The sequence below is a fragment of the Erpetoichthys calabaricus genome, chromosome 4 (assembly GCF_900747795.2).
Source record: "Erpetoichthys calabaricus chromosome 4, fErpCal1.3, whole genome shotgun sequence".
NCBI classification, from domain to species: domain Eukaryota; kingdom Metazoa; phylum Chordata; class Cladistia; order Polypteriformes; family Polypteridae; genus Erpetoichthys; species Erpetoichthys calabaricus.
This window is the reverse complement of record NC_041397.2, coordinates 314,416,211-314,434,798: the sequence shown is the minus strand read 5'-3', so window position 1 is coordinate 314,434,798 and position 18,588 is coordinate 314,416,211. Positions and strand designations below refer to the sequence as shown.

The window sequence follows — 18,588 nt, the reverse complement described above, 5'->3', positions numbered from 1 at the left end:
TTTCTGTTGAAATCAACAAATTGTTAAAGAATGCTCTATGACCTTTGGATGAAACTGAGCTTGTTTTTTCTGTTTCTTTGAAGATCTCTGTATAAAATTGCAGCTCACCCCCCCAATGCGGTTTTTTTACAAGCTGACAGGCTCTGTAACTGACTTCTCTGCTCACTAAGAAGTGTAAGAAATAAAAGAATTCTGCTTTTAGAAAAAGGTGTCTGCCTGCTGTTGTCTCGACTTCGTCCACACACGTTATGTTTGATGTTGGTAAACTCACACAATATGAAAAACTGGATGTAGGTGAGTCGGTCAGTTAATGGCTTCCAGCATGGAGGTAAAGCTTAGCTGAGATATTGCTGACTTGTTGGCCAATATTCCCGATAAGTGACAACAAGTAGTTGATATAAAGTGATGAAAAAAACCAAGAGGTTCTTCGGTGTAAACATGCAGGGAACTAAAATACGTTCTGTACATCACATTAACTACTTTCGATGTTCAATATGTTTGTCACATTATAATACCGACTCAGAGATGTGAGTTATTACATGCAGTGGTCGTTGTTTAGCTGGTTTGGCTGCATTTCCCCCAAGATATCTTATTACGTTCATGCAAATATCCCAAAATCCCAAACACTTCTACACCCAGGCATTTCAGATTAGGGAGATTCCACCAGCTGTCCCGACTCCATTCAATCTAGTGTGGTGCTGAGGTGTCACCCGTTGCACGGCTCCCCTCGGGTCCTAATTTGGGCTCCTGAGGTGGTTCGTTGTGTGGATCAGTGCAGGCTGAGGCGCCTAACCTGTCATCATAATTCAGGCTGGAAAGGTATCGCCATCTTCTGTGGATACACGCTGGAACTCAGCCTCTGCCTTCTGAATATCCACGTTTAATAGTCCGGATTTGAATTAAATGTTACAGACGATGAGTTAGGAGGTTTTACTCAGAAAAAGACGCTAAGGAATTGTGCTCTGAGGTGGCACAAGAGCAATAATTCATGTAATAACTGCTAAGAAAAACCCTGAGGTTCAATGATAAAGCACACGCTAGTCAGACTGCACTGAGGTTACTGATAAACGTCGACCATTGGCCACAGTCATATGGCTATCTTGATGTGTATAAACCAGAGTTTTGTAAGTCAATCTAACTCAGATATTACAGTAACTGATAACAAGGATATCGCTATATATAAAAGTCAATGTGTGTGTGTGTGTGTGTATCTCCCAGCATCACTTCCTAATGGCTGGAGCGATTTTCATGACGCTCAGTACACATGTTCGTCATTGGTCGACTAAAAATACTCTATTTGTGAAATCAACCCTAACCCATCCCCTTCTGGGTGATCTTGTGGTCTTGTATGTATGTAATCATCCAGTTGACACTCGGAACAACCAGCAGAGGGCAAACTGGAGGTGACTGGCAGCATTCTTTATGTTTGAGCGCCACCACTGCGCCCGCCTGTTGCTTTTGGAATTAAATCGAGTTGGCCGGTTCTGAGAGTCACCTGGATGATAACATACATACAAGACCGAAAGACAAACACATTAGTGAGTCTTTATTGTTTGTTCATTTATTTTTATTTTTAAAGTTGTGTTTTTTTTTAATTATATTTTTCTCAAAACAATTAAAAAAAAAAAAAAACATTTTATTTTCCTCCCGGGCAACGGCGAGTATTTCAGCTAGTAGCCTATGAAACTGGACCTGAATAAACTGAGCCTCACCTGGCAGATCACTGGGCCGTCACCTGGGACACTTACTATCAGGTCAGAGGGAGACTGCAGCAGCGTTATGGGCCCCGGTTAGCACGGCCCTCGCCCAACAATATAGTGTGGGACCCCTGCAATGGTGAGCACTCTTACAAAGCCAGCTGTCATCAGTCAGTTATTGACCCTTTTATATAGTGCCTTTGATGGAGCACAAAATCAACAAGTCGACTCTCAATCCACTAAACCATCCAGCGCCTTTAACAATTGGCACCATCAAAACTTACCTTACAATTGGTGTGTTTCATATTTGGCACAGCCACGTTTACAGTAAATCGGTCCTTTCACAGTCAGCCCAGCTCACCTCATAATTAGTTTGTATTTCATAGCGTGCCTTTAACAGCACAACTCCCTTTAAAATTCATCTTAATGCATATAGTGGCTTTCACAGCATGACTCCCCCTCAGATTCATTTTAATTCACAATGTGTCTTTCATGCTCCGCACAGTTCACTTTGAAATTCATTTTAATTCATATAGTGCCCTTTACAATCATCACGACTCATTTCATAATTAATCTTTAATTCATGTAGCGCCTTTCACAATCAGCACCATTCACATCACAATTAACTTTTACTTCATATAGCGCCTTTAGCAGTCCGCACTACTCACTTTACAATTCAATTTGATTTCATATCGCACCTTTAACAGTCAGGACCACTCAATTCACATTTTATAGTTTTTATAGTGCCTTTCACTCTCAGAACAATCCAATTTTATAATTAATGTTTCCTTCATGTTGTGCCTTTCACAATCAGAAACATCCATCCATCCATCCATTTTCCAACCCGCTGAATCCGAACACAGGGTCACGGGGGTCTGCTGGAGCCAATCCCAGCCAACACAGGGCACAAGGCAGGGAACCAATCCTGGGCAGGGTGCCAACCCACCGCAGGACACACACAAACACCAAGCACACACTAGGGCCAATTTAGAACCACCAATCCACCGAACCTGCATGTCTTTGGACTGTGGGAGGAAACCGGAGCGCCCGGAGGAAACCCACGCAGACACGGGGAGAACATGCAAACTCCACGCAGGGTGGACCCGGGAAGCGAACCCGGGTCTCCTAACTGCGAGGCAGCAGCACTACCACTGCGCCACCGTGCCGCCCTCAATCAGAAACACTCATTTCATAATGAAATAAAACATATTACCCTTTAAAAGTCAGCACCACTCACTTGATATTTTTATTATTTTATATAGTGCCTTTCACATTCAGCACCACTCACTTCATATTTTTATTAATTTTTATAGCGCCTTTCACACTCAGCACATCTCACTTTATAATTAATTTTTCCTTCAAATAGCGACCTTCACAATCAGCACCACTCACATTTTTCCTTCAGATAGCACAAAGCTAAGAACAAGTCCACCTCCGCGGACATTCAAGTGGCTTTCACCACCATAGGCGGGTATTGCTAACAGGACAGGCAGAGATAAAAGTGAAGAGCAGTGTGATGAGCGCCCAGCTCCCCCCTTGACAATGCCGGCACCCCCAGTCTGGGCACACACACAAATCTATCCAGTTTTGTCATTGGTCATCTCCACACAGTCAGTCTGAGAAGGTGCTCTTCATCCTCAAACCAACACAACTCATTCCCATTAATGTGATCGGATGATTGCAGTAGATACCCATCCGTCTATTCATCCGCCCATTTGTCCATTTTCAGAGCCCCCCGATGTTGTATTCCTTATCAGTAGAGCACACTTACCGAGTGTAAAGAGCGCCGTGTCTCGTCTTCACAGTTCGCTCTCACGTCAGCCACTCATGTGGGTGCTGCACCATTCGCCTTTCTGCCTTTACTCACCAACCACAAGCCTCCTTGCTCTATAGGACCGGAAGGTTGGGGGGGGTGCAGCAGTGGTTTTTGCTACATAGTGACAGCTCACCACAGACACTCATCTTCTGCTTTATCTTTCCTTTTTGCACAGTCGTGGCCAAAAGTTTTGAGAATGTTCCAAGTGTTAATTTTCACAAAGTTTGCTGCTTCAGTGTTTTTAGATCTTTGTGTCAGATGTTTCTCTAGTAGACTGAAGTAGACTGACAAGCAATTCAGAAGTTTCAAAGGCTTTCATTGACAATGACAAGACGTTTATGCTCAGAGTTCATATTTGCAGTGTCTCAAGACCTCTGCAATTCACCCTGGCAGGCCGTCCATCAATCAACTTCTGGGCCAAATCCTGACTGATGGCAGCAGCCCATTCTTGCAGAATCAGAATTGGTGGGTTTTTGTTTGTCCACTCACCTCTTGAGGATTCTCAATGGGATTAAGGTCTGGGGAGTTTATTGGCTGTGGACCCCAAATGTCGATGTTTTGTTCCCCGAGCCACTTAGTTGCCACTTTTGCCTTATGGCCCGGTGCTCCATCATGCTGGATTGTTTATTGTTTGGTCACCAAACTGTTGTTGGGTGGCTGGGAGAAGTTGCTGTCAGAGGATGTTTTGGTCCCATTCTTTATTCATGGCTCAGGATCGGGGGGGGCAACACCAATGTAGAGCTTTCTCAGGAATGGCAGGGCAGCAGGCAGGTATGAGGGAGGCAAAGACTTTTGAAGGATGTCCTGGTGGATGTCAAGAAGGGTTGCAAAGAAGTCAAGAAAAACATCAGGGACAGACTGATATTCTGGGATTGGACTGCTGAGGACTGCTGGGGTCAAGTCGTTTTCTAGGCTGAATCCCCTTTCTGATTGTTTGGGCCATCCAGAAAAAAGAAAAGGTGAGCAGCGCTACCATCATGCCAACAATAAAGCATCCTGAGACCATTCATATCAGCCAAGGCAGTGGGCTCACTCACAATTTGGCCTAAGGACACAGCCAGGAATTAAGAATAGGACCAAAACATCCTCCGAGAGCAATTTCTGACAACCATCTAAGAACAGTTTGGTGACCAACAATGAATAATCCAGCATGATGGAGCACTGGGCCATAAGGCAAAAGTGAGAACTAGGTCGAAATTTGGGGTCTATGGCCAAGAAACTCCCCAGACTTTTAATCCCATTGAGTACTTGTGGTTAGTCCTCAAGAGGCGGGTGGGCAAACAAAAACCCACCAATTCTGATTATGCAAGAATGGGCGGCTGCCATCAGTCAGAATTTGGCCCAGAAGTTGATGGACAGAGAGCCTGCCAGGGCAAATTGCAGAGGTCATGAAAAAGAAAGAAGGGCCAACATTGCAAATATGGACTTTGGGCATCAACTTCATGTCATTGTCAATGAAAACCTTTGAAACTTCTCAACTGCTTGTCATTCTACTTCAATCTACCATAGAAACATCTGACACAAAGATCTAAAAACAATGAAGCAGCAAACTTTATGAAAACCAGTACTCGTGTCATTTTCAAAACTTTTGGCCACGACTCTTTTCAACAGTATGTTGAAAATATGTTTAAAAGTCAAGTATTTCCGTGGGGTGTACTTACTTTTTCACATGACCGTGATAAATCTTCCTTATTTTTTTAACATCTGCCAGCTTCTCACTAATACTTTTGGTCCTGAGCTACTGGCCGGGCGTCTGCATCCACAGGTCATCTGTGACACAAATGAGTAGGGAAACGTCATCCTGAGAGAACTGCCGAGCAGGGACAGCAGGTGGATGGCCACATGGAAGTGAGGAGAACATGCAGACCCCACAGCCGACACCCAAAAGGGTTCAAGATCTCGTGATGTTCAGTGACCAGAGGCCTCATGTATAACGCCGTGCGTAGAACTCACACTACAATATGGCGTAAGCACAAAAGCGGGAATGTGCGTATGCACAGAAAAATCCAGATGCAGGAATCTGTGCATACGCAAACTTCCATGTTCTTCCGCTACATAAATCCCGATCAGCGTGAAAAGTAACGCACGTGCACGCGCCTTCTGTCCCGCCCCAACTCCTCCCATAATTACGCCTCTTTGAATATGCAAATCAATATAAATAGCCCTTAAACTCAGCCTTCTGTGAAAAGACAATGGGAAAAGCAAGAGGAAAACAGAAGAATTTCAGCGAATACCAAGTGGAGGCAAAGAAAAACGTACTATTTGTTGGTTTAAACAGTGGTATAAACAACAAAAGGAAGTTAATCGAGTGACAGAGAGTGTTGGAGAAACTCGAAAGCTCAAGTTCACAAAGTCGCACAGTGCCCGAAATAAAAAAGAAGTTGTCACATATCAAAGTCGGCGTGAAAAGCAGAGTCGTAGCCCACCGCCTGAGTGTCATATGGAAGCTTATTAAGGTGCAGAGAAAAAAAAAATAGGCACACGGTGGGGAAAAAGCACTGAAATGTCAACTTTAATCTCAAAATTTCCACTTTGATCATGTAGTTTATTTTGTCATTAAAGTAGAACATCACAAACTTCATCTTAAAATCATTTAATTTACTAGTTTCTCAAATCCCATCATAACAAAGTAGCACGTTAAATGCTTTGTTATGTATTTGATCTTCTATGTGCTCTGTGTGTGTGAATCACTACATGCTTCTTCAACTGGCTTTCTCTTTCTCCGACAGGACACATAATCCATTACATTCGTGATATTACAGCTCTCTGAATAATTAAAATACTGAGATGTATACTTGATATCATTTTCATGATGATAGGAGTTAAAGCACGTTATTAAACATGGGAACACGGTGGTGCAGTGATTGTGCACGACCTTCGATGAAATAATTTATTGCAGCAGTACTGTCTCTTTCAAACGTACTAACCTCCAATTCCTGTCCTTACTTTTTTTTCTCCAAATACCCAATCGGCACACAATCAGCTCTGTAATAGACGTGAAGCCATCTATAAGCTTAGAATGCCGATTCTTCAAAACTTTTAAGGAACGTTGAAATATTTTCGTAGTACATGTTTAATAATTCTATCCTTCACGCCAGTCCCATTGAAGCATGCAGCGCGAGGCAGGAACAATCTGTGAACGGAGCGCCAGATCATTGCTACCGTAGCGACACCATGTCCTTTAATTATTAACAAAACAGATTATTTAAATGAAGTTAAAGTTTTATCTGTATAATATAATAAACATATTTTGCTGCATTTCATCTTAAAAATGATATCATCATCATATGTAAATACGCACTTTATAAAGTGGCTCAGGTTGTACAATATTACAGTTGTAGTGTAAGTTTACAGTGAGGTGATCACACTTATAAGTACAAACAGTTGTACAAGGAGCACTTGATGGACTGATTGAGTGCGTTTAGAGCTCTTGGGATTAAACTCTTTCTGAACCGCGAGGTCCGTACAGGAAAGGTTTTGAAATGTTTGCCGTGTGAGAAGCAGTTCAAATAGGAAGCGTGGCTGAGGTAGCGTGTGCTTCACGCTGTATACCGATAATTCTCTTTCCAATCAGCTGCTGCTGTGATTCCTCACTCAGATACAGTGATATAAATACTCCAAGTGGTGCAGTGAGACTAATATGGAAAAAGATGATCCGCAGTGGCAACCCTTAACGAGAGCAGCTGAAAGAAGAAGAAGACGCAGTGAGCGTAACAACACTAAAGCAGTTATGGTATTTGGAATACTATGGCTATTCCCTGGACCATTATATTGCTGCAGGTTAATTGCAATCAGATGCATTACACTAATAAACAATATGCAGTTAGTTTCAGTGTATTTATAAAGCCGCGTCAGGAATGTGGATCTAAGAAAGAAAGGGTAACCACACAGGAACAGTAGCACTGCTTTGACGCTGGATGCCCCCAGTCTGGAAAACCAAGCAGAGAAATTGCGTACTCCAGGGTATGAGGTACCGTGGAAATGTGCGTGGCTTTACGTCAAGTTTAGGTTTTATACATCGCGATTTGAGCGTGGAAATGTTCATACGCAACATTTCTGTGCGTACGCACTGTTTATACATGAGGCCCCAGGCCTGCAGATGTTGACGGGCCCTGGACCCGCACAGTGACACCATAACTGGATATTGAGATTTTAATGCAGAACCTTCCATTGGAGAATTTAACAGAGAAATTGGCCATCTGGCTTTCAATTAACATGCAAACCAGGAGTTGTGTGTGATTTATTATTTTATCTGAGAAATGTGAGAATGTGAAAGAAATGAAACCAGATGGAGATTTAAAGGAGCAGATGGAAAGATCAGATCAGAACAGGGCCACCTGGTGAGCCACGTCACAGAGTCAAAGTCACGCTGGGTGCAGAAGTCAAGGGCTGGGGACTCTCTTGGAAAACCTAAAGCCACGGCGCCACCTGTTGGTCAGACTGTGAGCAACTTAATCGAGGCCAGGGCTTTCATGTCAATGCAGATCTGAGAGAAAAGAGGAGGAAACGAAGACTCGACGTCCTTGGCTCACTGCCTTTTTGTGTTTGTTTGTGGGGCGCACACTTCATACACGGCCTGATCCTTATGAGAGAGCGTCTAAAATGAAATAAAAAGAATAAAACCAAGCAAATCAGTGTTGCATTTTCATTGTACTGAAAGGAGTCTTTTGTGTTTGACTTCTAAAATTCAGATTACCTGATAGTCACCTTCTAGTTGGGCACCACCCTCCTGAAACAAAAATGACATGAAGTCAATTTTTGTTAACAATCCCAAGCTGAAGCTTTTTCTCATTTTTCCATTTTTTTTGGTTTATTGTGACCCACTGTCACCCAACCCCCCCCCCCCCCCCCCCCCCCCCCCAGGTAGTGAATCAGCTGAGGATAAGGAGGGTCTGTGGGGTGAACTTCTCCAAGCTGATGGTAAGGCTGTCCTCCTGGCACTGCAAGCAATCTTTGCTTCCATTTGTCCTTTTGTCGATTTTCGTAAAGCATTGGACTCAGTTGATTGAGCTGCCCTGTGGGACATCGTGAATGTACACTGGTACTGTGAGTGCTGTGCAGAGTGGAGGCAGAACCTCTGTGTTTTTCCCAGTTGATTCTGGGGTTCATCAGGGCTGTGTTCTGCTCCTACTCTGTTCAATGCTTGTATGGACTGGGTGTTGGGCAGGTCGTGGGGTCCAGCAGCTGTGGGGCATTTGTTGGTGAAGAAAGATTCATGGATCTTGACTTTGCTGATGATGCTGTGATCTTCACGGAGTCCATGGAAGATCTGATTGGGGCTCTCGAGAGACTGAGTGAGAAGTCTGAGTGTCTGGGCTTGCGAGTGTCCTGATAAAAACCAACATCCAGGCCTTTTAATGACCTCTTGGGCATGGCCATCAGCAGTGTGTCTGTCAGCGGAGAGAGTGTTGACCTCGTCGAGAGGTTTACTTACCTTCGACAGTAACATTCACGTCTCTGGTGACTCTTCCTATGAAGTAAGTAGATGGATTGGGAGAGCATAGGGGAGTCATGAGGTCGCTGGAAAGCGGTGTGTGGTTTTCCCGATATCTGTGAAAAAGGACGAAGGTCCAAGTCTTTAGAGTCCTGGTGCTCCCTGTTTGCAAGACATTGACGCTATCCAGTGACCTAAGATGAAGGCTGGACTCCTTCATGTGTGTCTCTTTAGAGAATCCTTGGATACCACTGGTTTGACTTTGTGTTGCTCATGGAGTTCCAAATGAGGCACTGTGATAGACGGCCAGATTGAGATGCCCACAGAATGGCAGGATGGGGGAAGCCAACCTCTTTGGGACACTACTTCCCCCAAGACACCAGATGGCAGCTTCCCTGGACTGCAGTGGTGACCTGGATTCCCGCAGGGCACTATGGGACATGTAGTTTAATACAAGAGCCCTGCTGGGTACCGTGGGTGCCACCAGGAGACACTACAAAAGAACCTGGGGAGTCACATCTCACCCATAGCCCGGAAGTGCGTCTGGGCTTTCGTCCCCATGACTTGGTAGTACTTCCATCTGATCCGGAAGTGCTAGTAAATCATGTGAACGGAAGGACAGAAGCACTTCTGGATCAAGGACTATAAAAAAGACTGCTGAAGACCCAGCAAGTGAGCCAGAGTCGGGTGGAGGTGGACTAAGCTTGCTGGGAGGTGTGGAGAAGGTATATTGCGTGATTATTATTATTGATTGCCTATCTTATTGTGGCTCTGGTGCTTAGGCCACTGTTTAGACAAGAAAAAGAATTAAAATACTTCTCATTGCTTTTACCTGTATGTCCTGTGCGTTTGTCTGTTGGGTTTAAAGGGGCAACAGTGACCCCTAGCGTCTTACAGCACATTGCATGCATTGTGAAGGGAGCGTCAGTTACAGCACTATGGCCATGTGGCACAATTCCCTGAGGGTGATCTGGGTCACTTGTTGAGGACCTGAGTGGCTGGACCAGGCCAATGGGATGGGCAAGGATCTGTGCCAGCAATCAGAAGGTTACCGGTTCGAACCCCGTAAAGGCCAGAAGTGACTTTACTCCACTGGGGCTTTGAGCAAGGAAGCCCCTTACCCTGAAATTGCTCAGTCCTGGGTATCTGCAAGCAGGTCCTCCAACATGTAGGGAAAACCTGGGGGTTGGTGGCAGGATTGGCACTCCAGCCATCATAAAAAAAAACTTCAGACTCTTCCAGGATGGTGCTGTGGTGCCACCCGCTGCACTCGAGTTCTAGTCAGCCCCGCCACCAGAAAATCTTGGGCCCCTGACAATTATGGCTGAGCACCTGGGCCCCCCGAGATAATTTTGCATCCCTAGGCTGATTGAGCGACGTGCCTACACTACACACAAGCTTAACGTCAATCACATTGAAATTTCACTCCACCGTTATTAAATGTATATAATATCGTATCGCATGTCATATCTCATGATGTGTGGAGGGTCTGGTAGCTCTGAATTAAAATCACTAACGGAGTCAATGTATCTTTTTGCAACGTTTTGATTTCTGTATGTGTAACTTATGATATGATATCGACGATCACAGCGCCAACCTTCAGTCCTTAACATTTGCGTCACACACGTTCTTGATGTGAATCCCCTCATCTTTCAAATGACGTGACAGATACTTTGAATATCCATCCATTTTCCAACCCGCTGAAACCGAACACAGGGTCACGGGTGTCTGCTGGAGCCAATCCCAGCCAACACAGCGCACAAGGCAGGAACCAATCCTGGACAGGGTGCCAACCCACCGCAGGACACACACAAACACACCCACACACCAACCACACACTAGGGCCAATTTATAATCGCCAAGCCACCTAACCTGCATGTCTTTGGACTGTGGGAGGAAACCGGAGCACCCGGAGGAAACCCAAGCAGACACTGGGAGAACATGCAAACTCCACGCAGGGAGGACCCGGGAAGTGAACCACAGGTCTCCTTACTGCGAGGCTACTTTGAATATTTTGCATCTAAATTTGCCCAAGAGGCTGAGTATCTCCTCCGTGTTCAGGATTCTAAAGTTTAAAATTGGACAAAAAAAGGAGACATATGTTGTTTAGGCTTTCAAAACAATCGGACAATTCTGAAATTAAAGAATCCGTCATAACATGAAACGGGGCTCTTCTGAATTTTACTTCTGGATCTTGGGATTCGTCTGCTTCTGCGTCAGCTCCGTTGGACTCAATAAGACATCTTGGTGTTCTGCGACGCCGACTCTGATTTGAACACTGCAGGGATTTCTGCAGGTTTAGCCTCCCATTGCTCGGGGGCCCTGACAGATGTCATGGTTGCCTCCCCCTGGCGGCGGCTCTGTCCCAATTCAGGTTGTTCTGAGTGTGGTGGGTGTGGCGACGCACTGTAATCAACACCTGCTCCCAACCTGTCTTCTAAAATGTTCTGTTGTGGTGCGATTACTACTGACCACTGACTGGTTGTTGTGAGCTGCGCTCATCTTCCCTCGGCCACACTGTAAATCTGAGGTACCACTGGGCAGACCTGACCACATTACACATTACATTAGCTCCACTGGTCCAAAAAGAGTTTAGTGTCATCATCAGTGGATCTGAAAACAAGCGTGAGGGCTCTGGTCATTTTCTTGTGTTTTAAAAATACATTTAGCCCTTCACGCAAAGTGACGTAAATCACACCCATCCACTTTTTTACAGTACATCTCTGACCTGAGCCCCTAATGATTTACGATATGAACAAATGGCTGCCGTGTTGCCTGATCTCACTGTTTCAACATATTGTCACACATGTGCGATTAGGGGACAACTAAAGGGCCTGAACAGATGTAATTCCACGCCGGACCAGGGGGTGGCGAAGTGCACTGATTCTCTCTCTCAATTCCTTGCAGACCATTCTTGGGAAGTCCCACCCAGTTCTGGGACAGCCATCGACTTCACTTTCGATTCTCCTCTGTGCATTTAAAAGCCGCCATCTTAAGGCAGCAGTCAGTTCTGTTTTGGACTCATGTGAATGTGTCTGTTCATTTTGATAGATTTTTCCTGCCTTGTGCCCTGTGTTGGCTGGGATTGGCTCCAGCAGACCCCCGTGACCCTGTGTTCGGATTCAGCGGGTTGGAAAATGGATGGATGGATGGATGGATAGATGGAAATATTATACGGGTAGCTGCCCCAAACCTTTCCAATGTCTCTTTGTCGTTCCTGTGACAGTGGCGTAGTCGGCAGGATGGAAGAAACCCAGAAGGACCTGAATTATGACCAGGTGGGAGAGTACCGGGGCCGATTTTCCAGGTGGGGGGTTCGTCCCGGATTCGCTCGGCCATTTCATGAAGCTCCCTCACTACGCTGCACTGTTCTTGAGCTTTTGGGGGTATGTAGCTATTGACTATACAGAAAGTTGGCAACTTCTACCCACCTCAGCATGTGCTGTCCCCGCTCTGTGATTGGACGTGGCCTACCACTTCATGGCTGAGTTGCTGTTCTTCCTAATTGCTTCCACTTTGTTATAATCCCATTATGGAATATTTCATCGGGAGGAAATGTCACGAATGGACTTCTGGCACAGGTGGCATCCTATCACGGTACCACGCTTAAAATCACTGAGCTCCTGAGAGCGACCCATTGTGTCACAAATGTCTGTAGAAGCCATCTGCATGCTGAGGAGCTTGAAGTTATACACCTGTGTCCATGGAAGTGATTGGAACACCTGAATTCAATGACTTGGATTTGGGTCCCAATACTTTAGGCAATATAGTCACCCTACTGCTCTCAAGATTGTGCTATTGAGTTTAGCTCTGTATGTTCAGCTCATCAACATCAATTTAGTGATTTCTGAAACATGGAAACACATTATTTCAGCCAGGAGAAGGAATAACTGAATTTGATCTTCTGGATGGTTCTGCCTGTGGCTGTTGGGTGTGTCTGTAACGCTTATACGCATTTTGAGAAGGTGGGCATGAAGTCTGCATAAAATATACTCAAAGATGGCTTGATGTGGACGTGTTGTTGTGGTCACATAATTCTGTTATAAATGAGACGACTTTGTGATAAACTGTTTGGAGCAGACACAGCAGGAAAATCAGGGAATAAACCAACATTATTACCAACTGCGGTACCTCTGGATCAGATCCACGACTCCGGACATTCTTCTTGATTTTATCTGTTGAAAAAAATAAAAAATAAATAAAAAATATGATCTGAGTGATATCTGTGTCATCAAGTGGAAAGATTGACTGAGTGAGAAACTTAATGTGATACTCCATTAGCACGTTCACAATAAATCATTCACTGTAAGAGATGACCCCCCGTACCTATGTAGTGATAGAACATCAAAGAAAGAGCCTCACTGAAAGAGCTAGGACCACCAGTGTGTCATGGTCATGCAATAAAGAAGTCCATACGCACCCTTACATGTCAGTCTGTATGCTGCATTCACAGCAAAGGGGGTCATCACAGCCAACAGGACAGCCAGGACAATAAAAGACACAAAAACAGCAGGAAATCCAGAATAATGGTCTAAATGCTTTGACGGAGAAGAGAAAAAAGAGGGAGCTGAAAAGACAAACCACCAGAAAAGTGACAAATAAAAGGGGCAGCAGAGAAGATGAGGTGTCTTAAGATCCATCCACTGAGGAGGTGAAGATAGTCAAAGGAAATGAGGAAGGTAATGAAATAATATCAAATAACAATTAGAACAATAAGAATAAGAATGGCACTGTATGATAGATAGATAGATAGATAGATAGATAGATAGATAGATAGATAGATAGATAGATAGATAGATAGATAGATAGATAGATAGATAGATAGATAGATAGATAGATAGATAGATAGATAGATAGATAGATAGATAGATAGTGTGGTGCCCGGCGGGTGTCCATGCCCGGCTGGGACGCCCAGGAGGAGTGGAGGAGGGCTTGTGCCTCCTCCAGGACATGAGGGGGCATCCTCCCTGGTGGCTTTGGGGACCACGGGTACGGAGCTTGGAAGCTCAACCCTGTCGGGGCCCGTGGTCACAGCCAGGGGGCACCCCGATGCCTTGGGAGCGTTGGCCCTCAGTATTTCCGCCACACCGGGAAGTGCTGGGGGGAAGAAACTTAACGACACCCGGTGGACTTCCGGCTTCACCATGGGAGCTTCCGCCACACAGGGGTGTGGCTATGGAGACCCCGAGAATGCACCTGGAGCCCATCTGGGGCATATAAAAGGGGCCGCCTCCCTCCAGTCAGGGTGAAGAGTCGGGAGGAAGAAGGATGACGTCCAGGAGGAGGACAAGGAGGCGGCCTGAAGAAGGCATTGTGTTGTGGCCAGGACTTTGGGGTCTTTGGGGCTTGTGAGCACGGTATGGACAATGTAAATATTAATGTAAATAAATGTGTGTTGGGTGATTTGAGCGTGTCTGCCTGTCTGTGTCCGAGCCAGTCTCCACAATAGATAGATAGATAGATAGATAGATAGATAGATAGATAGATAGATAGATAGATAGATAGATAGATAGATAGATAGATAGATAGATAGATAGATAGATAGATAGATAGATAGATAGATAGATAGATAGATAGATATGAAAGGCACTATATGATAGATAGATAGATAGATAGATAGATAGATAGATAGATAGATAGATAGATAGATAGATAGATAGATAGATAGATAGATAGATAGATAGATAGATAGATAGATAGATAGATAGATAGATAGATAGATAGATAGATAGAAAGGAAAGGTACCATATGATAGATAGATAGAAAGGAAAAGCACTATATAATAGATAGATAGATAGATAGATAGATAGATAGATAGATAGATAGATAGATAGATAGATAGATAGATAGATAGATAGATAGATAGATAGATAGATAGATAGATAGATAGATATGAAAGGCACTATATGATAGATAGAAAGGAAAGGCACTATATAATAGATAGATAGATAGATAGATAGATAGATAGATAGATAGATAGATAGATAGATAGATAGATAGATAGATAGATAGATAGATAGATAGATAGATAGATAGATAGATAGAGTGAAAGGCACTATATGATAGATAGATAGAGTCTGCTCAGCGCCCGTCGCTCTTCCACAGATGTTAAACTGTCCATCTCCATGCCAACAATAGAGCCTGCCTTCCTCACCAGTTTGTCCAGGCGTGTGGCATCCTTCTTCTTTATGCTACATCCCCAGCACACCACCACGTACAAGAGGGTGCTCGCCACAACTGTCTGATAGAACATCTGCAGCATCTTATTACAGATGTTGAAGGACGCCAGCCTTCTAAGGAAGTATAGTATTAATATTAATAATACAAAAGGGGAAAGCAGAGTAATAGAGAGCTCTACCAAGACAAAACAGATGAGCACCAATGGTATTTTGCCACGATGCACGATTTGAATGTTAAGATAAAAACAGTGGTTAATGGATTGTGTGAGAGATGGCTGGCAGTTTATTCCGGTCAGCACCCCCAGACCGCTAGATGGAGTCCTCCCTTGACTATGAAGGTGCCCCGGATCCCCGCAGGGCATCATGGAAAATGGAGTTTGGCTTCACAGCCCTGCTGGATACCGTGGGTGCCGCCAGGGGATGCTGCAGGGAGGCACAGGGATTGTTATTTTCCGTATAGCCCGGGGACGGAAGAATTGAAGTACTTCCGGGCTGAAAAAAAATAAGTGTTTTCATCTGACCTGGAAGTGCTATGGAATCACATGGACTGAAGGACAGAAGCACTTCCGTGTCACGGACTATATAAAGGACTGTGGGAAACCCAGCAGGGAGAGCCTGAGTTGGGAGGAAGTGTGACGGAGCTGCTGGGAGTGGAGGATTGATTTATTGTGATTTATTGTATTATTATTGAGTATTGTGGAGGTGGAGGTGCATTGTGCACATTATTGAAATAATTAAAAATATTACTGGGACTTTCACCTGGTGTTTGGATGTGTTGTCTGTGGGTTTTATGGGGCAACAGTGACCCCTAGTGTCACAGTGGTCACATCCAGTCTTTGCTCTTCTTCTTAAAAATGTAGTCTAGTGCTTTTTTTAGGATACTTTGCTTTGGCTGTGCTCCGACCCAAATCCTGCTTCAAATGAGGTGTTAAGATGGTTGAGTTGTCGCTGTGCTCCGGCCCAAATCCCGCTTCATAGATGGTCTTATTATGGTTGAGTTGTGGCTGTGCTCTGGCCTAGTTGTGCTTCAGAAGGCTCGATTGTGGCTGTTTTGTGGCCGAGTTCTGACCCACAGCCTACCTGAGATACAGTTTATTAATGGCTGATTTGTGGCTGTGTTCTGGAAGCCAGATATCGAGGAGTTCATCACCATCATTCCACAGTGGTATGTGGGCCACTTGAAAATGCTGAGGCCATGGCATCTGGCCGTTACTCATTTTGCGATCTGGGCAGTGGGAGGACAAACCCCAAACACCCTAGGGTGATGCAAGACATGAAAATGGACATGTGTGTCATAAATGACTTGAGTAATGCCCAACGCATACACCTTTGGGCTGTTGAGGATTCAGCAGTGGTGAAAGGAAGGAACATCAGGAAATGTCTGATGATGACCTCCTCCCACATCACCCAGACCTGCAGCTTGTTTGATTGGCTCGGTTGTGTCATGTGATGGACTGGCCGCTCATCCAGGGTCGGTTCCCGGTTTGTGTCTCAGTATACTTGGGACAGACTCCCCAAACTGGGATTTCTAAAGGTGGATGGATATCTTATTTCTTTGAAGCACATTTATAGTACTGATTAAGCTGGATTGATGCCTCCTCCATATTATAAGATGTAATGACTAGAACTGAATGTTTGTCTTGTCACTTGCCTTCCTTATTTATTTCTTCATTTCTTTATTCTGTTTGCTCTTCTGTGGCCGCTCACACCTTATCAAGGATGGCTCAGTAAGTACAGGCAACTTTCATTTACTTACACAATGTAATATGTAGTGATGAGCAAGAAAAAAAATTAATCTCACGTTTTCATAAACATAGCAGACTTTCTAATAGATTTGTAGCAGTTGCAAAATGCTAAGGTTAACACATTGTCCAAAAACAATGATTTGTTAATTTTATTACAAAGACTTGAGGAACACATCCAGCCTTGGTCTGAAACACACAGTCACTCATGTCAAACAGCTGCTGAAATGAACTGATAATAAAGTGTATTTTAAACAAATAAAGAAGGGAAAAAACAAAGTATTATTAAACAGTGCATATTCAAAAGCCCACCGGTTCCCCAGACTGCAGTATCTATTTAAGAAATACTTGACAAATAATACCTGTGACACACGTGCTCATGGGAGGCGACTGAAGGGTTCACAAAGGGATAATTTCATGCCAGACCAGGGGGGCAGAGCACACTGATTCTTCTTCTTTTTCATCGGCAGACCAACCACGGGAAATTCCACCTGGACTCGATGACGTCACTTCTGGTGTCAGGCCCGATGACATCACTTGCAGTTCCTGCCAGAATGACACCATTTCCCCTTTAAAACCTCCATATTTGCCTGTCTATGTCGGTCAATTGATGGACTGAAGTCTGTTAAGACCTGTTCCATTTGAACCACAATTTCTGATTTGACAGCCTATTTCAAGTATACGGGCGGCTACCCCTAAAACTTTCCTCTGTTTTATGGAATCCTTTCACAGTGGCGTAGTCAGCAGGATTGTTGTCTCCAGGAAGAACCAGGAGCAGGACCTAAACACTGAACTCCTGCCCTTTCAGAAACTTAAGAAAACATGAAACATGCAATGGTTAATGATGCTCCTAACCTGTTTTTTTGACGGGGTTGTTGCACAGGACTTGCATTCGAGGTTTGTTGCACATCCATAGCTGCGGTCTGTGCTGGAACGGGCGTCTGAAGAGGCGCGGTCCTATCGCAAAATACCAGTCATGTGGCCGTCATTCTGATGAAGCGCTGTTATGGAAAGGAGGCGTGTGTCAGCGCTGTCAAAGGAAGACATCGAGGTGACAGACAGTGCTGCATAAGGATGGAGAGACTGTGCATGCGGAAACGTCCGGGAAACTTAGAATAAATTCCCATAAGATAACAGGACGCAGTGTGGTTAGAGTCGCTACACAGGATGGGGACTGGAGGAGCCCACATGGCGTCTGCAATCAGAGCCGGCCTTAGGGCGAAGCAAACGAAGCGACCACTTCGGGCCCACAGCTGGAGGGGGCCCACTGTTCCCTCGGTATCAGTTTGCTTTGGGCTCGAAATTGTCTAGGGCCGGCTCTGTACGGTTACGGTTGTCAGTGTCAAACGGAAATCGTCAAAAAGTGATGGCTGTAGATGCCGGGAAAACACATTTCTGCAGCTCAGAATGCAGGAAATCGCTTTGCGGCCGGGGCTCTGCCCCGGACCCCCTAGCTGCAGGGGTCAGGCCCCTTACAGGGCCCTCGGTATCACTTTGCTTCGGGCCCGAAATTGTCTAGGGCCGGCTCTGCTGCAATGATTGGTTATACTGTATGGTGGCGCTATTAAACATTGTCGTAGGGGGTGATTTTGTCTTCAGGCCAATCTAAACTAAAGACCATTTAGAGGTATAGTGTGGACAGGAAGAAAATGCTGGAAAGAACCTCCAATTTATATCAAGGTGGAGGCAGTGAGCTGAATGGAGGAGTACCATTAGTTCA

General features: G+C 44.8%; 1 protein-coding gene and 1 long non-coding RNA gene across 3 annotated transcripts in view; both read right to left on the bottom strand.

The window, feature by feature from the left end:
- Window positions 1-3,546, bottom strand: part of LOC114641153 (uncharacterized) — a 66,146-nt gene extending 62,600 nt beyond the window's left edge. The window contains exon 1 of the mRNA XM_028790264.2: window positions 3,469-3,546. The gene's annotated coding sequence lies outside the window, so the exon portion shown is untranslated. The remainder of the gene's footprint in view (window positions 1-3,468) is intronic.
- Window positions 3,547-7,742: 4,196 nt separating this feature from the next.
- Window positions 7,743-13,487, bottom strand: LOC114641161 (uncharacterized). Of its 2 annotated transcripts, none has more exons than XR_003714277.2 (4): window positions 13,368-13,487; window positions 13,067-13,122; window positions 8,210-8,242; window positions 7,743-8,110 (listed from the first exon to the last, which is right to left on the bottom strand). It is a non-coding gene; the product is annotated as an uncharacterized LOC114641161 (long non-coding RNA). The 2 variants fall into 2 exon arrangements; XR_007934701.1 differs by having other exon boundaries at window positions 13,079-13,122.
- Window positions 13,488-18,588: the final 5,101 nt, after the last annotated feature.